The sequence below is a fragment of the Boleophthalmus pectinirostris genome, unplaced genomic scaffold, assembly GCF_026225935.1.
Source record: "Boleophthalmus pectinirostris isolate CB_2022bp ecotype Guang Dong unplaced genomic scaffold, ASM2622593v1 HiC_scaffold_5, whole genome shotgun sequence".
Classification (NCBI taxonomy): domain Eukaryota; kingdom Metazoa; phylum Chordata; class Actinopteri; order Gobiiformes; family Gobiidae; genus Boleophthalmus; species Boleophthalmus pectinirostris.
Window position 1 is genome coordinate 30,031,746 of NW_026571404.1, and position 23,161 is coordinate 30,054,906.

Below are 23,161 nucleotides of genomic sequence, written 5' to 3' on the forward strand. Positions count from 1 at the left end.
GGATGAAACAGACTGTTTTCAGTTTGAGAGATGAACTCATCTTAAACATGCAGGATTTGTGTGTTAAACGTGTCAATGAAATAAAACACAACTCCGGGCAACAACAGGAAACATAACAGACAGGAGAATATATGGGCACTTTAAATGCAGAACTGACAAAAAGAAAAAACTAATACATAAATCACATTTCTACGGAGCCCGCCCGATGACGTACGCGAAAAAAGATATTAAATCGTCGCCTCAAATTACTATTTCGTTCAAACAATATATAATTCGTTCCCACACTTTAGCTAAATCGTTCGCACGTTTTAGATATATCGCTCGCACGTTTTAGATATATCGTTCCCACACTTTAGCTAAATCGTTCGCACGTTTTAGATATATCGTTTGCACGTTTTGATTAAATCGTTCCCACGAATTAAGAAAATGCCGCCAATTAAACAAACAGGGCGTGGTGTTCGGTTGATTTGTACGGAGCCCGCCCGATGACATCCCGATCACGTACGCGAAAAAAGATATTAAATCGTGGCCTCAAAATACTATTTCGTTCCCACAATATATAATTCGTTCCCACACTTTAGCTAAATCGTTCGCACGTTTTCGATATATCGTTCGCACGTTTTGATTAAATCGTTCCCACGAATTAAGAAAATGCCGCCAATTAAACAAACAGGGCGTGGTGTTCGGTTGATTTGGCAAGTTCTTCTTGCATGGCTAGCTGGACCTCGGACTTCAGCAGACACAAATAAAGGTAAGATATATCATTATTTATATGTCTCCCCCCCCTTTTGACAACGTATATTGTTCCCTACTCAAATGTATGCTTATGTAAATGTAGGCTTATATAAAATCCAGGATCGTGTAGTAGCGTGGCATAGTGTGCATGCTATAGCTAAATAAGAAAACAAAACAAAATGCTAGCTTAAATACTAGTGAGCTAATGCTGCTTGCTTATAGTTGAAATGTTATGGAGTAAAGTGACAGTAAAATTGTCCTAATTGTTTACCGTGTGTTCATGTAGTAATAGATGCTCAACTGCTGCTTTTTTGAGGGAGCGTAACACAGAGGAGGGAGTCATCCAGACACTGAAGGATGAAAATGTAAGTTTCTCTGTTTTTCCACCTCAGAACATTGATCTCGTAACATCTATAGCCTACAATACAAGTGCCAAACACACATCCATGTAGAATGTAAGATACCGATTTGGATGAAATGCAAATAGACCTGTATAGACCCAGTGTTAGCCCCAATTTCGTCTTAGCGTTAGCCATCTATCACCACAAACTATGAAATACCAGGACTGTTTTGAAGACTTACAACCACTCAACTACACGTGAGTAACACCAGAGCCTGATAGAAATCACTGCCACATGTAGAATTGTTTTTGCATTGTTCATTGACTTAGCGATTAGCATCGAAATGAAGTTATATGTTAACGACCACGTAATAAACATTTCGTAAATCTAACGCTATGCTGGACAATAATACGCTAAAAAATAAAGAGGGCCACAACAGTTTGACAAGAAACCCCTCGATTTATTTCATCCAGAGCCAATACAGTGTGTGTAACTCATGCGAAATGGAAACATGTGAAATGGAAGCGTCTCTCGCTAACTTTTAACATCACTTAGGCTAATATTTACCTTTATCAAACGCCTCAACAGCTAAGGACTAAACCAGAACTGAACTAGACTAAAACAGGACTAAACCAGGACCCCGTCCCCTCTCTCTCCACAAAGATTAGTCCTGGACTTGAAAGAAAGAAGGCGAGAGAGAGAGCGCGAGCGAACGAGCGAGAGAGAGAAAGAGGACCCCAAATCCGCGGAGCGCGTTCCGGTGACGGGAGCGTTTAGCCCCGTGGGGCGCGGAGCTCTAAGCCGGTCCACCCACCGCCACCGCGGGCACAACTCCGGTCGTTCAGACACTCGGTCCTGGTTCAGTTCTGGTTTAGTCCTCAGCTGTTGAGGCGTTTGATAAAGGTAAAAATTAGCCTAAGTGACGTTAAGTTAGCAAGAAACGCTTCCATTTCAACAGTCAAATGTTTCGCGTGCCACCTGCTGCCACCTGCTGGTCAAGAACGTGTCTGTATTTGTGGATCTGTTATGAGTTTGAGCGTCTCAAAATGATGTCATACCGGGAATCGAGGGAATCGATGGATTCATGGAACTGGTGATCCACAAATGCGAATCACATTTTACAAACAGAATTTTCAGTTTTATAAATGAAATTATTTTTTGCAAATGAAAAAATATATATTTACAAATGCCCATCTATTTGTAAATAGCAAAATACAAGTTACAAATATTAAATTGGCATTTGTGGATATCAAAACACATGTACAAACCAATGACTATTTGTAGATCACCATCTGTGCATTTGTGAATATTAATGAGACAAAAGTAACCCTATAAAAAGTAAGCCCATAAAAGCAACCCCATACTTAATACTTTGTACCACCTGCACTTGAAATTACATATGCAATATAAACTGGAATTATACATTAATATTATACACAATAGTAATACAATAATATAAACAATAAAGGTCATTGTGCCATTACCAACACCTACTGGATTAATTTTGTATTAATTATATTTGGTATTTTAATTATAAGAATAATTAAAAGTGAATTAGTGCCACACATAAATTAACCAAAATACAGTCAGAACATTACCAAATAAAAATTTATTGTGGGGTGTCTTTTTATAGCAAATATGTCCAGGGTGCCACAAATGTGAAGCCTTGGTGTGTTCATTTGTATGCTTGATTATATGATTTAATACATTCTCTTAATTCTTTTTTTCAGATTGACGAAACTGTCATTCCATTAATGACTGACCATGACCTGGCAAAGTACATCCCAAAAGTTGCTGACAGAATGAATATCCATCGTCACTTTTTTGCAGAAAATAAGCAGCACACTTAAGTAGCATCTTCAAGAAAAGAAACCATACATTCAAGTCTTTGTCAAAAACTCATCTCAAAATGATGCGGGACCCTCGGACCCTCTTCTTCCTTCTCCTCCTCCTCCTCCTCTTCGTCCGCACATGAAACAAAAAGAAAGTGGACAAAGTGGGTGATGGGTGGGTGACTTATTACAGTTAAGTTTATGTTCATAGCTGTTTTTCTAGCTTTTCCTAACAGTTTTCCTATTTGTTTGTAAAATCCCTAATCCATAGCAAAGGATTCAATTCGTCAACTAGACAAAAGTTTTTTTTGATTGAAAATGTTCAAAAACTGAAACTACTCTGAAATGCACACACCTACTTGTTTACAGTTCATAACATTACTATTATGTTTACGATTACGATTACGATTACGATGACTACACCAACTATTGCAAGTAGTACTCCTCTAGTACACAACAACATCTTCACAAAAACTACTACTACCACTACCACTACCATTACTACACTACTACTACTATTACTATTACTATTACTATTACTAGTACAATTATGATAACGATTACTACACCAATTATTGCAAGTAGTACTCCTCTAGTACACAAGATCATCACAGAAACTACTACTACTACTACTACTACTACTTCTACTACCAACCAGGCCTTTTGGCTGTGGTCAGGTCTGAGGCAGCTTCTGATCAGAAAAAAACTAACAAACTCCACCACAGAAGTGCAGGAGATATGGTAAATGTCATTTAGGGTAAGTAACTACTGCTTCTATTATTGCTACTACTACTGCAACTACTACTACTACTTCTACTACTACTCCCAACCAGGTCCTGCGCTGTGGTCTGCTCTGACGCTACTTGTGAAAGAGAGAAAAAGTCCACCACAGAAGTGCAGGAGACACAGTAAATGTCATTTAGGGAGAGCTCAGCTGCAGTAAAAGACCATTAAGTTCCATTTTACATCAGTATGTGATTAACATCTTAACTTAAATTCATTTGACTATAATAATGATAAACAAACATGAGGTAAGAAATAAAAATTCCATAGTATTTTATTTTGAACGTGCACATGCCTTAACACTGTTCTGCTTCAGTGTCTGTTCCCATGGTGACTGGTTTGGAGGGGCCAGCTGAGCCCCGTGGTCCTACGATCTGATGAAGCTGACAAGAAGAACCCTGTCTCCAGAAGATGAAGAACGAGAGATGGAGCTGATCAGAAGTGATGTGATGAAGCTAACAAGAAGAACCCTGTATCCAGACAGTCATTTGGGTCACTTTTGGCTGAACTATCAGAGCACAACGCACAGCCAAGCGCAAAGCTTACGCAGCAGCACAATCTGAGCCCCAACAACACAACACACTGCTCACAACCCGCCCCAACAATGTCAACAAAACTACAATAAGAGGCTACGGTCCCAACATGAACACATCAGCGCTGCTCCTACAGCACATGGCAGAACACCGGAGCAGCTAGGGGTCTAATCAGAAGTGATGTGAGGATGCTGACCAAAAGAACTGTCTTTAGCAGATGAAGGACAAGAGCAGATCAGAAGTGATTTGATGAAGCTGACCAGAAGAACCATGTTTCCAGAAGATGAATAAACATTTATTTTAGCATATTCTCTTATATTTTGAGCATATTCTGTGCTTGCACACCTATTTCACACTTTTGCTGGTGCATTTATGTTAGAAAAAAGTTCTTTATTTCTGTTTGACTTTGAAACGTTCACAGTTCAACTTTAAATGTTATAGATAGGATAGTAGTTGCCGTTTTAAATCTAGTCTTGTCTTTTGTAGTCTTTTAAGGACATTTTATATGGTTGGGCACTTATCCATTTGAACCATTGTTACACTGTAAAAACTAAACATGAGTAACATGTAGGCCTGTGTAAAGGATGCTTGTAAAAGGCTTAGGCCTACATCTAGCCTAAAGAAAGATAGAGCTTTTTTTTCTATACAGTTCAAATTGTTTAATAATAATGTGATGTGCCTACGTACGATGTCAGATGAACAGAACACAGAAAAGCTACAGCTGACATCAGGGCTGGGCAATTCTGTTTTTCACTCAATTCTGCATAATATGAATTGTATTTCATTATAAAAAGGAGTAAACCACTAAACCCGTTTAGTCTTAGTTTAGTTAGGTTTAGTTCTGGTTTAGACCTGGTATAGACCTGGCTTAGTTCTGGTATAGACCTGGTTTAGACCCGGTTTAGTCCTGGTTTAGACCTGGTTTAGTTCTGGTATAGACCTGGTGGTTTAGTCCTGGTTTAGATCTGGTTTAGTCCTGGTATAGACCTGGTTTAGACCTGGTATAGACCTGGTTTAGACCTGGCTTAGTTCTGGTTTAGACTTGCTTTAGTCCTGGTATAGACCTGGTTTAGTTCTGGTATAGACCTGGTTTAGTCCTGGTTTAGACCCGGTTTAGTCCTGGTTTAGACCTGGTTTAGTTCTAGTATAGACCTGGTTTAGTTCTGGTTTAGACTTGCTTTAGTTCTGGTTTAGACCTGGCTTAGTTCTGGTTTAGACCTGGTTTAGTTCTTCTGTTATTAGGTTATTTTATTTCATTTTAAGAGTTTGTTTTCATACCTGACAGTTTCGACTGCTCAGTAGCAGGCTTCTTCAGAGTGGTCACGTGGTCACGGTCACGCAGCCTCACGGTCACGTCATGTAATTAAAAAAATAATAACACCTCTAAAATAAAATAATAATAAAAGCAATGCAGCTTTAGTCCGCATGAGGTACAATGATATAATATGGTTATTTTGTAGTTTCAAATGAGCTTTAAACCCAGGAGCTGTACAATGGCCTGGTCTGGCGTCGGTCGGTGCGTCGGTGCCGTAGCGATAGAACGTCGTGCGCACTATATAAGCGGCTGCGCGCTCAGTTGCACTCCCCTTTCTCACATGAGAACGCTTATTGGACGCACTGCGGACACTTGTACGAAACTTTGATATTCATCGCTTCTTAGCCCCTCACCGGTTGTAAAACATCATCACAACTTGGTATATCTGCCTGTCAACACTTTCTGGAGGATTGAAAATACACCAAACCGTGACTGGCCTTCGCCATGGACCTGGTGCGCCCCGCTCCGGACCCTGACCGCCAGGATCACGTCCCCGAAGGTAAAATTAATCAAATAACATTAAACCATGATAAATTATAACAAATATTAACAGCATAGTCCAAATATTTAACGACAAGAACAGTTTTGTCCACCTGTGAATGTTTCTGTGGGTGTAAGGTTTGGTTCCTATAACCAGATTTATGAAAATTTAAAAAAAAAAAGAAATTTGATAGTTTGTGACTTTCACTTGACGATTTCATTTTGGATCATGATTAATAGTTGGTGAAACTGCTCTAAAAATATCAGCACGAGTGCATAGTGAAAAGTTATTGTCACATTTATAGGAAATTATTTGTGTTTTATTTTCTGAGTGTCAGTATTCATCAGGGTTTTGTGGCATTTTGAAAAAAAACATGGCGCCCGGCCTGCCATTCTAAATTGGAATGCTTAAAAAATGCACATTTGATCTCCATAGTAACCCAGCCATTCTAAATGTTTAAAAGATGCACATTTGATCTCCATAGAATGCGGGTGTTTGGCTTTAATTTGAGCCTTTCGTTTTGAGGTTTGGTTTAGATGGGTTTACCAGACTGTCAGGTGCACGGTGAAGCAGAGCAAAGGAGGAAAGGACAGACAGAAATCAGTGCAAGAAAACCTATAAGACTCACCATATAGCCTATAAACTATAAAAACATGCTTAATTAAACTGTCCTACTAATAATCCATAACTACATTTATAAATATGAATTCTAAAATGCACAGTTGTCTACTCAAGTATAAGTAAAAATTCACAATAAAAATGTTCTTCGCCCTGTAGGTCTTTATGTGTCATCCACCTGTAGGCCTAAACACGCTTAATACTCTAACTTAATGTGAAACTTTGCTGGTACAATTCACAAGTCTCTTGATTTAATTTGTCCATATACAGCACTGTAGATAATACACAGTTATAGCTACTTATTGTACAAAGAATATGGTATAGTCAAGTCACTTTACCTGCTGTTTATTCTAGTCCATCTGCTGCACTGTTCATAACTACAGTCAGAGCCACTTATTGTGCAGTTTTGTAGCCTTATAGCTTTACTCTGCTGACAGTGTTGTGTTAGTTTTTGTCTGTTGTATATCTTTATAGTATCATTCATTTCGATTTTGATTGCATGTTTTTATTTCCTTACCATGCATTGCAGCACTGTAATGACAACGCCATACCCAAACAAATGTATTCAGCTGGTCTGAATTTGGAACACACCACAAATTATTACTTAAGCACCAGTAAAATAAGAGATTGTACCAGTAAAATAGGCCAACTGAACTGATCAGAAGCAAAGTCATAGACCTACAGTTAATTAAGACACAAACGTCAAAATAACAAATCGGCCTTGCGAACTCTGGCTCCTCCAGATAAACACTGTAGGCCTCTTCAATATGACACTTAAATAACTGGGAGTAGTAGTAGTAGTAATAGTAGTAGTAGTCATTACAGCCTTTGGTACTAGTCTGACTTGCTCACATTACAATTTAAAGGGTGTTTAACATTGTCAAACCTGTTGCAGTGGCTGTGGCTCCTCCGGTCCTTCTGGATCTTCAGGTGGTGGAGCTTCCAGACTACTCTTCGGACGTGGACGACCAAGGTGAGTATGGGGTAGGTCGTCCTATACCTCAGGTTGAGCCACCTGATGAAGAGAGTGACAACAGCGAGTTTGGGTCATCTGATGAAGAGAGTGGGGAGTCGAGTTTTACGTCATCTGACTCTGGCTACGGGACTCTCTCTGAGGAGGAAGAGGACGAAGAGGAGGAAGAGGAAGAAGAGAGGGTAGAAGAGACTGAAGATGAGGAAGAGGAAGAAGAGAGGGTAGAAGAGATGGCCCCTCAGCAGCAAGAACAGAGACTTCCCCTGGCCATCAGACCCCGCCTCCCCGCCGCTCGCTCTTCTGCTCCCCGCCGTCTCCCTATGGGTCCTGCGCCGTACTTGATTCAGCTGGATGGTTGTCAGCACAACAGGGTTGAAGTGCAGGTGTTGCATGATGGCAGGTGGGTAGGCTCTACTGTTCAAGCTGCGGAGCCCGGGGGTCGCGCTCCGACCCCCCCTCCTCAGCAGCGAGCAGAGAGACCTTCCCTGGCCATCAGAGAACTCCTCTTCGCCGCTCGCTCTTCTGCTCCCCGCCCTCTCCCTATGGGTCCTGCTCTGGACTTCATTCCCCTCAGCGGAGGCAAGCGCGTCAGGGATGAAGATGAAGACATGGGAGACCCCAGCTCCAAGCGGCCGTGCCTTTCCTCCTCCAACCCACACCCCTCTACATCGGACCCAGCTCCCTCCACCACCTCTGGGACGTCTGGAGGCTTCAGGTGCCATTTCCACCAGCAGCTCCACCTGCACCAAGACTCGGACTCTGACTCGGACTGAACTCAGCCTCTGAGACTCAGAGCTTGGCTTAATGCGGCGACTTTACCACCTTCAACCTCGCCCATCACCCCACTGATTTCTTTATTGATTTCTTTATTGATTGATTTAAAAAAAGAATAGAAAGAATAGATTGAAGTTAAGGAATACTATGTAGGATTTCATAAAACAACAAAGATGATGATAAAACATAACGTTTTCTTGTTGATTTAACTGTAATTTCTATTCTGAATTTGAATCTGAGTACTGCAGTTTTACAGATATTCCTGCATAGTACACCTTAGACTTTCTGGGCATAGGAGGGTCAGAGGTGAGAGTGTGTTTTATAGTATTGTAGTAGTAGTAACTTTGTATTTGTGTGAAACAAAAAATACAAAAAATAAATAAATAAAGGAATACTATGTAGGATTTCAACAAACAAATAAATAATAATAATAATAATTTTCACTGACAAAACTCTAATTCATGATACATTTCATTTGAGAATTACAGTTTTGACAGAAATTCCTGCATAGTACACCTTAAACATTTTTTTGGGCATAGGATGGTTAGAAGTGAAGCTGTGAGTGTTATAGTTTTAAGTAAGAAAAAAGCAAGGATTATTATATAGGATTTCATAAAAACTTAAGAAAGTTTGATAATAACATGTAAAGATTTGTCTATATTTTAATTGAGTGATTTTTAACTATGTTAATTACAATACATGAAATATGTGATTGGGCCCCAGGTTAGATTGTACTGAAAAAGTGGGTTCTAATTGACACTACATTTAATCAAAGTATTACAGTTTGACAGACATTCCTGTATAGTACTCCTTGCATTTACTTTAAACTTGTGCTTTTAGAGTGTGTCCCATAGTACTTGGTAGTACAACTACTAAGGACTAACTCTAAAAAAAAAAAAAACTAAACTAAAAAAAACTAAAAAAAACAAAAAAATAAAAAAAAGTAGTAGAAGTAATAGCCATCATATTTCATTATATTGCCAATGCAATAGTGAAAAGCCTGGTGCACTACCAACTGGTTCACCAGCAGCTACCATGTCTAATGCAGCGCCCCCTTCTGATGGACTGAAGCTAATGCTGCCCAAACAAAGCTTAGCAGGTAGTAACCCAGACACAATATCAGACTGTACATGGAGCTTAAAGGCAGTGTGGCTGCAAATCTTGTGCTAATAACTAATACTCTTTTAAAAAAAAAAATAGTCTTATGTAAGGGTAAAAAAACCCACACAAAAAAAACATGAAATAATGGAAAAAACTAAAAAATATGAAATATGTTCTTAAGTAATTCTAAGCCTTTGTAAACTGTCTATGTGAATACTGTTCAGAAATAGTGACTATGGTTGGTCTCAGGTAAGAAATAAAAATTCCATAGTATCTTATTTTGATCGTGCACATGCCTTAACACTGTTTCTGTTTTCTGTGTCTGTTCCCATGGTGACTGGTTTGGAGGGGCCAGCTGAGCCCTGTGGTCCTACGATCTGATGAAGCTGACGAGAAGAACCCTGTCTCCAGAAGATGAAGAACGAGAGATGGAGCTGATCAGAAGTGATGTGATGAAGCTAACAAGAAGAACCCTGTATCCAGACAGTCATTTGGGTCACTTTTGGCTGAACTATCAGAGCACAACGCACAGCCATGCGCAAAGTTTACGCAGCAGCACAATCTGAGCCCCAACAACACAACACACTGCTCACAACCCGCCCCAACAATGTCAACAAAACTACAATAAGAGGCTACTGTCCCAACACGAACACATCAGCGCTGCTCCTACAGCACATGGCAGAACACCGGAGCAGCTAGGGGTCTAATCAGAAGTGATGTGAGGACGCTGACCAAAAGAACTGTCTTTAGCAGATGAAGGAGAATAGCAGATCAGAAGTGATTTGATGAAGCTGACCAGAAGAACCGTGTTTCCAGAAGATGAAGAACAAGATAGAGCTGATCAGAAAGCATCCTCAAGGAGTGTCCAGAAATCTGTCAATAAATGGAAGGTTGATTTGGAATCCTTATGTTTTTTTGTTTTTGTTTTTAGTATTTATTCAGACCTTATTAGTGTCTAATTCCCCATAAACTTAATCTGCTAGAAGAATGCAAGGGTTTGCCTGTTAAGGATAATTTAAGGGTCCTGTTGGTGCATCACTCGTGGTCATACTGGTCTCATATTTACTTTGTTTTATGGTGTTTGCTTATGTGCTGCTTTGTGTTGTGTTGTCCTGTTTTTTGATAAAACATGTTACCCCCTGTCCCAAGACAAATTTCTCTCATGGGAGACAATAAAGGATTATCTTATCTTATCTTATTAGTGAGACATTTACAAACACTTTCCTTTTAATACACTCCTTATTACTGCTTATTTGCAATAAATTCAGCTTAGTCATATGTAATAAAACACTCTATTAGGTGTTACTAGAGTCCAACTAGCCATGAATGAAGTCATTAAGCTCTGAATATGTTCCCCATTCTAAAGTGATGTTTTGTTTGTCGATAATAAATGATTAGTTTGATACAAAATGAAATGAATATGGTTCCTATTCTAAAGTGGTCTCCTCTTCACACTTAATTCATGTATTGTGACATGCATATTAATAGTTCATACATGAATAGGTAGCCATTTTTCTGCACAATAATGAAACTTCAAATATTGCACTCTTTGCTATTTGCTAATTGCTATTTTGATTTGATATTGATTAATCGAGCAGCAGTACTTCACACGCCTGGTCTGAGTGAATGCATGGCTGGTTGAAGAGGCTTTTGGCAATACAGTACATCCAAAATGTGAAAATTGAAATTCAGTGTAGCATTATTAAAGGGACAGTTTGGAATTTTGCACACAGGGCCTCAATTCCTAGTGAGCCAGAGGGTTGGAGACGTGTGGAGACACTTTTTAAAATATTCCATTCAGTCCTTGTATTTGCAGAGGTCGCTGGTGCTAGGCTAGCGCATGTCAATGGCCATAGTTAGCCTGCCACTGAAAACAGTCTCACCCACTCTACAAATCACGTGAAGCAAAACAATTATAATGCCAGACAGTCGATGTGAATGTCTGTCTTGATAGAATAATCTTTGAAATAAAACTAACCTTGCATCACATGAATCTTTGCATGTTGAGGGACTATTTTCTCATATATCAATCCACCACTGCCAACTCACTGTTGCTGCTCAGACATAAATCCTTTAAATGCAAGGTTGGTTTTACTTCTTTTTTGTGATCAAATTTTTATTCAAGTGTTATTATTTGTAATTATACATATTCCAGTTAGCATTGCATTTTTCTCCTTTTTAAGCCCCCCACCCCCCACCCTTAAATTCCCTATTGATGGGCATTAACATACATATGTACTCACACATATACATAATTACACACATACATACATACATATATATATATATATATATACACACACACTCATATACACACATATATATATACACATATACATAAAAAACATATATACAGCATCTACATAAACACACATACCAGTATACACATATTACAGTATATATGTTATATATACATACAAATGTACATACACATTCATATACACACAGACACACCCACACAAAAAAAAAAAATAATAAAATAGAATAATTTTACAAGTAAAACCAACCTTGCATTTAAAGGATTTATGTCTGAGCAGCAACAGTGAGTTGGCAGTGGTGGATTGATATATGAGAAAATAGTCCCTCAACATGCAAAGATTCATGTGATGCAAGGTTGGTTTTACTTCTAAAATTATTCTATCAACACAGACATTCACATCGACAGTCTGGTGTCATAACAGATTGGCTTTGGGTGTTTTGTGGAGTGGGTAAGACTGTTTTTAATGGCAGGCTAACTATGGCCATTGACATGCACTAGCCTTGCACCAGCGACCTCTGCAAATACAAGGACTGGATGGAATATTTAAAAAAGTGTCTCCACACGTCTCCAACACTCTGGCTCACTAGGAAATGAGGCCCTATGTCCAAAATTCCAAACTATGCCTTTAATATTATTACAAAAAATATGACAAAAAATATCATCTTTAATCTTCAACAAAAACAGAAGGTGTCTCATTTGTGATAATGAAGGACTTTTATTTTGTAATCATTGTGCCTCTGACATTTTATTCAAGTCTCATGTGACTTGTATCTTAATGATAGTTGCTTGTCCTGGAGAAGAACCTGATTTTACACTTAAAGGATCAATTGATGCACTCACCCTCTTTGATAAAGGTGCATTGTGTGACTTTTCTGGTGGAGGGTCCTTCAAATGCTTTCCTCTGTGAAGATGTTATTGCTTTGTCTGGAATGTTTCAAACCTTTCTATCATCATGGAGACCAAACCAAACTAAGTTGCGGGTCAGATCCGTGGAGAGGCAACCCCGCTCATATACAGGATGTAGGTTTTCTTAATATTTTTGAGCTATAAAACCACCTGTAATTGAGTAAATGTAAGGCAGAGCTGTTTAATGTCATATTGTGGAACATTCTAGGCAGAGCAATAGTCATAGAAACAAGAAGGTGACAGACCCTCAACCAGAAAAGTTACACACTGCCCCTTTAAAGATAATAAAATGTTTTAACTGTTTAATATTCTACATTTCTATTTTTTTTTAATTGTGAAGTCTAGAGTTCTATAGATTCTTGATGTTAATACTCATTCAATTGTACTGATACTGATTTGACAAATGGCCTTTTAAAGATTCACTGTGCACTAGTAAAAACAGTGAAACCGTGTGTGTGTAAACAGAGGACTCAGTCACTGCTTTAGGAGGGTCAATAAAACTACAAGCCCAAATGCATTTAGAGAAGCCAATGAGACTCACATTGTTCGTCAGCCTGTGCGATTTGCAAGGATACCCCCAGTCAATACAGGGGCCATTAGGCTTAACAAACCTGGTCTGTCTATAAACCTCCACTGGGCCCTGTGTAGCAACCAGGGCTTCTCAGAACAACCACTGCACCTGCTATAGATCCACTGGTCTGACTGAACACAGCTAATCTTATCAAGACTAAACCTATTCCACAGCCCATTCATCAGCATATACAATTTCAAAGTACTTTTACATTTAGTAGATGTGGTTTGTAAAGGTGCATTGTGTAAATTTTCTGGTGTAGAGATAATGCTTTTCCCTGTAGAGATTGTATTGATTTGTCTGGAATGTTTTACAGTATGGTATTGAACTTCATGGAGACCAAACTAGACCAAGTTACAAGTCAGATCTGTGGAAAGGCAGCCCCGCTCACAGTCAGAATGCTTGTTTTTATGGATATGTTTGAGCTGTAAAACCAAACCCATCTGTAATTGAATAAATCTAAAGTAGAGCTGTTTAATGTCATATTGTGGAACATTCCAGGCAGAGCAATGACATATCCATAGAAACAAACAGGCAACGGACCCTTGACCAAAAAGTTACATAGTGCACTTTTAAGTGGATCTACACTTCACCTTCAGGGTTTAGAATAAATAACTGCTGTAAGTATTTGCAAGATTTTGAAAACTACCACATCCTGACATCAACAGAGTATTTTGAGCTTTGGACAGAATAATAATGCAGGATTACTCAAACATGTGGGAAAACGCAACTCCCAGTATGCTTTTACAAGTGCATTATGTAACTTTTTGGTTGGGGGTTCATCAGCTGCTTGTTTTTATGGATATGTCATTGCTCTGTTTGAAATGTTCCACTGCTACATTTATTCAGTCACAGGTGGTTTTATAGCTCAAAAATATCTAGAAACACAAGCATTCTGACTGTGAGTGGGGTTGTCTCTTCACAGATCTGACCTGTAACTTGGACCCTGTTTACACATACACAGGTATTTTTAAAAGCTGAGACATTTCACTTCGTTTGTACCCATCTTTTACACGCAAACGGCAAATTCACCTCTGAAAATAAATTTTTCTAAACTCAAGCTTGAGTGGAGATTCTGGAAAACTACATTTTGTTGTTTGCTTGTGTAATAGCCTGGATGGCAACCTTAGCGGTTTGAAGAGGAACAGAGTCAAGTTGAGCCAGTTTTCTGCGCAGATCCCAGTGCATTTATTCCCAACAAGACAAAAACTATTTACAAAAGTTCCAAAAATAAAACAGGCATGGCAGTACCTGCGCTCACACAGCACCTCCCCTGAACAATGTGAGGCTGGCTTCTTTTAAAGGCCCTGTCCTAATTGGGAGACGCCACTATAACGAGCAGGTAACTCCAATAACTCTACATTTAATATTTAAAAACTAATTATCAAAAACAGTGCACAAACAATATCCAATTATATATTACTTACAAAAATATATGTCTATCTTTATTTAAATTAGCAGTGTAAGTTTTAAAATACCAAAAAGAAAAAGTAAAAAGCTTGTAAAGTGATATTAACAGAGTTTTAGGAGCTGATGCACCAAAACTGCGACCCATGTTTCCATTTTTCTCTGATGATGATGGAGCAGTTACATTTCTTCTGGTGCAAACCCTTTTCATGTGTTTGCATTTGCGTACACAGCTGATGGATCATATCCAAGAGACGAATGAACTCGGAGGTTCAGTTTTGCCACTTCTTTTACATATCTGTGGAGAGGCGAGCCCGCTCAGTAGCTTTTCTAGGTATTTGTGAGAAGTACTTACAATGGTAATGAAATAAATGCTACAGGTTTGAATATAATCCAGGTGGCGCACATAGGTTTGGCATAGTTATGATGGCACTCGATGATGTATTTATGTGGGTTGATGTAAACGAAAACTATGCTATGTGCACGACCTTATTTTGGAAAACGGAGGGAGGGAAATATTCGTTTCTCCACATACCCCGGTATGTGTAAACGTAGCTTTGATGTGGTTTGGGTTCCATGGAGATAGAAAGGTTTAATACCATACTATGAAACATTTCAGACAAAACAATAACATCTTCAAGGAGAAAAGCATTTGACGCACCCTCCACTAGAAAAGGTACACAAATCATCTTTAAATGGAAACAGCATTGTAACATGTCTTAAACTCACAATTTGGTGTATTATAGGACCTTTCAGCAGATCTTTACAATTAATACACACATTATACCCAGAATATAGAAGATAATTTCCCCAGAATATAAAATGTACTTTTATATTTAGTAGAAGTGGTTTAAGTGGATCTACGCTTCAGATTCAGGGTTTAGAACAAATGATTGCTGTCAGTATTTGTGAGATTATGTGTTTTAGTAATGACATTTTTGCTTAAGGCTAAGAGTGTCCGACTGATGTAATAGCCTGCTCATTAGTCATTAGAAGTACATGCCCTCTTGACCCATGAGTCACGGCTCTAACATCTGTCATTTTGGAAATCAGCGGATACCAAGTCAACTGTTCAGCCAGGAAAAATATGAATATGAAGGAATATGTGAGTATGTGCGAATGAGACTCTTAAAGGGGCTATTTACTTTGTTTTTGATCATGTTATAATGTTGTTTCCTCATCAAAAACAGACCTGGAGTTGTGTTTTGTTTCATTCACACATGTTTAACACACAAACCCTGCATATTTAGGCTGTGTTCTGCTACCTTGTGATGTCATGTGGTACAGGAAGTGCTCCACTGTGTTTTTAAACTCCATACAACATCACTAAACTTATTTTGTTCATTTCAGAGTCGGAATTGCTAATCTCTGCTGAACAAAAAAGGTGAAAAATAGCTGTTATCTTGAAAAATACCATTACATTGCATCATAATGTAATGTAGTGAGAATTTTGAACTTGGACAGAATTATAATGTAGCATTACTCAGATGTGTAAATGAAACAAAACACTATTCCAGATAGTCTTAAAGGTAGGTTCAGGATCAGATTATGTATTTAATCAAATTTCAATCGAGATTTTGATTTGTGGATCAAATGATCTCCAAACTCATATAATCAAGTTGAAATGATTTAAAGCTTAACAAAGTTTATTTTGGGATATTTTTTTTTTTATTTGTATATGTATTTGATTTTTTTAAATATAGAGATTGTAGAACAGCTGGATATATAGTTTATTTTGGATACATTTATGTTTTTGTATGCCTTATTTCATGTTGTAAGAATGTAAATCATTACTTGCCCAAAAAAATCCCCAAAACTGCTCTAAGATACATATTTGTAGTCCATATTCATTTTCAGTTTGAAAGTTTTGCATACATTTTTGAGAAAGAAATGCTGACTAAATGCATAATGTAACTAAAAAATAATCATTTGAATAATCGTGATTTCAATATTGACCAAAATAATCGTGATAATGATTTTTTCCATAATCGAGCGGCCCTGGTTCAGGGGTTGGTTTGCTGCTGGGCAAACATGAGTAACTACAAAAACAAAAACAAAAAAAGTCATATCACATTGGGAGTCTCTCTTCCATCACTTCACCCCAGGGCAGCAATGTCTACAATTAATCGTTCAATGTAAAGCTTTTGGGTGACTTGAAAAGCACTGAAGAAATGATCAAAATTCAATAACATCTGCATTGTTTATGTGTGTATTATAAGCCTTTGCAGTGTTAATAATTTTCATTTCCTGCCTCATAGTTAACATCTGTCTCTCAATATCTAATTGCCTCCCATTGGTTTTAGTCATTTACATAAAGGGAATTCTCAATCATATTTTTAAACATCCATTATTCCTCTTAAGGCTTACCAAAACACTTCATATGAATCATCAATCTGGTTACCATAGAAATTGACTATAAATATTGAACAAAAGATGGTTGGACAACAAAACAAGCATTTCAAAAGTGGTTTATTTCAGAGATAAAGAAAGAAGATGTACAGTTTTTAAGATCCTTTTCAGCAGTATTTCAGATTTTATAGTAAAGTATGAAGTGACACATATTACTTTAAAATAATTTAGACTTCAAATAAGATGCATACTGTTGGCTATTCTTTTTTTTTTTTCTTTTTTTTTTTTTCATAGAGCGGACACATTGTTTGACAGACACAGTGGATTCTTGTATTGTTTTCAGAATTGAATGCACAAATAATGAAATCAATGGTTTCTTTGTTGGCTTGTGTGATGGAAAAGGGTTGAAGCTTGCTCAAGGAAAGATGTCAGAACATGTGCTTGGATTATTGTTGAGATGCAAAATAATGGATTTTCAAACTAATTCAAGATTTTCCATCATGAAAAAAAAAAACATAATTCAAAAAATAATTATTTGAACCAGATTTTTTTGTCTTTTCTTTTTCTTTGCAATCAAGGCCTAATTTTTCAGTGAGCTCAGACAGAATACTGTATGGCCTATATAACCTTGAAAAATGACATCTGAATAATGACATGGATATGAAGTTGAAGAGGGGGGTATTATGCAAAAGGGCCTTTGTGGAGCTTTCTACCATGTTATAATATTGTTCCCTCATCAAAAACATGCTTAAAGTGGTTTTGTATGTTATCCATGCATGTTTGAGTGTTTTAGCAATCTCTCCTTTGTCCCTTGCCCTTATTTGACCCTCTTTATGTTTACAAAACTTGATCCACCCAATGCTCACCCACAAGCCTACATTATCCATACTCCCAGGTGACAATTCTCCATAAATATACAAAAGTATGATACAAAACAATATCCTATAACTTCACAAACCTTATACGATGTGCATAATTGTCATGTGATAGCATTTTCAGAACAATAAAAGGTAACACGGTGATATAAATATGTTATGTGTAGTAATTAAAGGTGTTTTGTGTACCTTTTCAGGTGGAGGGTCTGTCAAATGCTTTTTTTCCTTGGAGATGTTATTGCTTTGTCTGGAATGTTTCACAGCATATTATTAAACCTTTCTATCTTCGTGGAGGTCAACCAAGCCAGACCAATTTACAGGTTAGAGCTGTGGAGAGGCAACCCCACTCACAGTCATAATGTCAGTTTTTCTAGGTATTTTTGAGCTATAAAACCACCTGTAATTGAATAAATAGAGGTACCGTGGTTTAATGCCATACTGTGAAACATTCCAGGCAGAACATGACATACCAACTGAAACAAGCAGGTGATGGACCCTCAACAAAAAAGTTACATAGTGCACCTTTAGTACCCCATAGAACTAAAATACCACCTCTTTAAGTGTTAGGCTCTGCTCATAAGTGTAATACAGTAATGACGTGGTTATTTTGTTTCACTGAAAATAAAGTTAGATTTATTTATCTGTAATCTGAGCATATCTACAAGAATATGAAGATTTTTTTCCCATGTCTTAACACGTGTGCAAATTGTAATCATAGTGTCAGATACATTCCGAGACTTGGAGGACACTGATCCAGTGGGACTGGCACGGCACAACCCCAGGCTTCAGCTGCTGTTGATTTGAACTGACTGATTGAGTGGTTTAGCTCAAACCAGAAGTGAGCTGGCATTTTCTGACATTCACAAAGTAAACACCAACTGACACATGCTATTACTTTAGGACAGCACTTTCTCAGGTCTAGCCATGGGTTTCAAAATGATGAGAAATGAAGACCACAGAGATTAATGATTTAAAACAAAATAATATATCTTTCGAACAGTGAAAACTTCTCAAAATCTCACCTATAAAAAGGAAGCTGAAAGTCATGGATAGTTTTCTAGATTGAATAACTTCTGTACTTGTGATGCATGTTACAGGTAGATACATTATAAATTACACATTGTCAAAAAGTCTGAAATTTGTAATTAATTGTTCTATAGAAGCATACACCCCCTACTGTCTGGCACCTTATCCCATGTGTGATAAGGTGTTGGCTCCCTCACAGTTTATGATCTTTGGAGCTGCTTGTTCTTTTATTTCCAAAAGGAAACAGCTAAAAGACAAACAAGATGTAGTGGGATGCAACCATGGAGAAGGCATCAGGCAACAGAGGCTGTACACTTTCCTTGTATTTGGCAAAACCATGTAAACAACCTACAAAACACATCACTGCACCATCATGTGACTGTTGTGAGAGTCAGGAAGTAGCTGAAACATGTAAAGCAGATAAAAACCTTCCTGTCTGACAGAAAGAGTACTTTGTATTTTAGAACTTATTAGTATTATGTATTAGTTATTATTGTGTTGTTTAGTTCTAAAATGTAATAATGTTGTTCATGTGGGTTAGTTTGAAATATATGTTGGAAAAAAAATAGAAAAAATACGCTAGATGTTAAGCAGTGTTGTTCTTGTGTTTTAGTGTGAAATTAAAAAACATTATAACTAAATCATCAATAAATAAGGGATTAGATATTTTGTTTTCTGCTTCCACTCTTCTTATTTTTGTTCCACCAGCAGAAGTGCGAGCTGGACTGGAAGGACTGGAAAAGGTCAAGTGAGTCACAGACGCCAAAAAACACCAGTACTTTTTTAGATTTTTAGGACTTTTCACTCTTGTTTTCCTGGTATACCTCAGCAGCCTTTTTGGACCAGCCTGCCTCCAACCAGACTCCACTGGCACAGACTGCAGACTTACTCAAATAAATGACCTGCCTCTGTCCCGGCTTTGGGGTCAACGTCGTTAAGTCTGTTCATGTTGCAGTTTGACTAGAGCTGATCTATAAGTTATTGTTAAGTCAGATGTACTGCATCTTTTCTTTTGAGGCTCATTTGTTTGCAGATGTTTTCTAATACAGAAATAAATAATAATACAGAACATATTATGAATAACAGTATCAGTATCCAGAAACTATTTTATGAGGCTGAATTTGAATTGTAAAAAGTAACCTTGAAATGGAAATTTGAATAATATCTTTGTGTCCAATGAAGCGATTTTGAAACACATTGGATGCTAAACAACAAACTCTTGCTGTTACTGAGGCTACATTTTGATATTTTATTCATATATTTTATTTTTATGCCAGCTCACTTCATAGTTTCACATAACAATATATGCACTTAGTAAAATTTGAATAAAGCAGACTCCAAAGCAGAGGATGAAATTCCACAGTTTAACAAAAAGCAGGATGTGGCGACCGGGAACTGGCTGACAAGCTCCTTCCAGAGTCAGGGACAGGTGCAGACAGGTGCTCCTTTCTTGTCTGCAGGAAGGGTCAGCCACGTCCCCCTGCACAGAAACAAAGGAGAGATATATATACAAATCTCTGCATGCTTCAATCAAGACACGACAGAAAACAAAACTCCCAACTGGTTTATGCAGCATGCTTTTAAAAAGCTTTTAAGAACTACTGTACAGTTACAAGAATATTGTTCCAGTTTACACCCAAAGCACCAAAATGATCAGTCAGTTCCCATCAGAGAGACACATCTGAGAGACACATCTGAGCAGTCAGATTTTCTTTACAAAAATAGGTCTTACGAAAATGGGTGTTAATTGTTGTCGTCATTTCACTGTTTGCAGCTCATATTTCTCAACAAGCCGTAGAGGAAAATAACAAAGAGCAAAAGTAAAAGTACTCTATAGGTTCAAGTTTTATCTGTACTTAAGTAAATTTTATTTTACTTCACTACATTTGAGGGCTGAAAACTGTTCTTTCTACATAACTACATTTTTATATTTTTAAGTTAAATGGAATTCTACTTTTCAGTTTCCTTATGGTCTGACACCTGGTCTTGACTTTGAGCAAACTAAAATATAGCCTAGATAAAAGACACTGATTTGGCTTCAGTTTAAGCAGACGTTTGACCCGTTAGTAGTTCTAAAATACTGAAATAGATTTTTAATTGGTTATTCAATACTTAAAGGGCCCATATTAATGTATTTTTTCCTCATCAAAAACATACCTGGAGTTGTGTTTTGTTTCATTCATGCAAATTTAACACACGAGTTACTCTCTCAAACAGAAAACACTGTTCCACCTTGTAATGTCATGTGGTAATACAGGAAGTGCTCCACTGTGTTTTTAAATGCCATACACCTTTACTAGAATGAGCCCAGTCAAAACAGGCATTCTGACTGTGAGCGTGGTTGCCTCTCCACAGATCTGACCTGTAAGATGAAGATGAAGAGAGTAAGGTTTAATACTCAAAGCAATAACATCTTTATGGAGCTTTTGACGGACCCTCCACCAGAAAAATTACACAATGCATGCTTTTTATCATGCCGTATACTTTTACTTAAGTAGAAAAACCTCTGTCAACATGCAGTGACCTCTTCTTATTCTAGTATACTCTAACTCTCTATTTACAGATGGCACCATGAGATGTTAATCTGAGTAGAAGCCAGTGGATCCTCTCTTTGCTTTGCTCGTGAGGTACTGGTCTGTCAAGGTGTGGAACTGCAATATCCCCTCCTTTGAAACGACTCTACCGTGTCTGCCAGCTGCTTCATTATTCACTCATGGGAAACACGGGCCAGACACATGCACAGACACACACACACACATACACGCTTAAGCATCAATCTCCTTTGACACAATAGACCCATGCTCATCGCCATGGTAACGCCCTAAAGCTACAGCTGTGTCTGACTGGAGTGTGACTTCAGGCAGGAGTTAGTTACCGCCGGGGATTTAGACTGTGCAGCCGCTGACACCTCTCACACCGGGAGCTCCACCTGCTGCGGACAAAAGCAGCTAAAAATAGTAGTGTTTGGACTTTATTTTGGCTACTTATTATGTAAAGGACTAATAATAATAATGATGATGATGACGATGACGATGACGATGATGATGATGATGATAGTAGCCTATATTTAATCTTAGAAGCTTCTGAACTTATATTTTGATGTGGTGTTTTGACATTACAATCATTTCAGAATTCATACTTTGCAGTGACATCACACTGGGGGTGTTCTACATCATCAGCAGGACGTTTTTTTTTTTTTTTTTTGCCTTTGATTCACCATTGTCTCTTTTAACAACTTTCAAATACTGGCCAAGCTACTAGTGACTTGTCTAGTATTTGAACTGATTAAAACAGGGACCAAACAGGACCGGTAAAGCAGAAAACCTCATTGTTTTTTATCACAATGTCCAAAATCACCAGAGGCATTTTCAATATGATGTACAAGTGATTTAATGAGTAGTGAATTAAAGGTTCTATATCACACAAAATTGACTCTTGTGAGATTTAAGATATGTTATAATGTTGTTACGTCATCAAAAACATACTTTGAGTTGTGTTTTGTTTCATTCACACATGTCTGAGTAATTCTTTATTATTAGTCTGTCTACATCTCTAAAGCTCAAAAGTTTTCAAGGTTAAAACTATATTTTACCTTTAGGCTATGTTTATATGATGATGGTCTGAACAGAAGACACAAAAGTGGCATCTTCACTGTTTATTCTGCATTTAGACAAACATTTTTAGGAGGAAATCTGCGTGCGTACGGTGACGCAAAAGTGTGAGTATGCATCCCATTTGACATGTTTGTTTCTGTGTACTGTATGTATGTGACATAAACGTGTACGCGACGTGAGCATATCTGACCAGTGTTTTGCGTTTAGACAGAAATGCTAGGAGGGGGCGTATTCAACTTTTCCACTCTGGCTCTTTTTAAGCCTCAAAAACACCATCACCATCTAAACAAAAGGAACTTCCGATAAGATATTGTCAATGAATTTACCCTAAGACATCAAATTACATTAAATAAAGACACACCAAAACGAGACAGTTAAAGGTATACTTGCGCAAGGAGAAAAAAGAGCTGTCAGAGCCTGTCAATACCACTGGCTAAGCCTACTCTATTCTGCCAGCTCTTCTCCCAACAGCAGTTTTTATTGCAGTCATTTCACAGATAACAATACAGTACATTATGTTATATCACACGAGGTTTACAATGATCACATGCTAACAATCTTTAGGCTAAACCACCCTCCCATTTCACACTTGATTACAGGCTCCAGGTGATAAACAATCAGGTCAGTTTTCTCCCAAAACTTATGCTAACCACATGAGGGGAAAAAC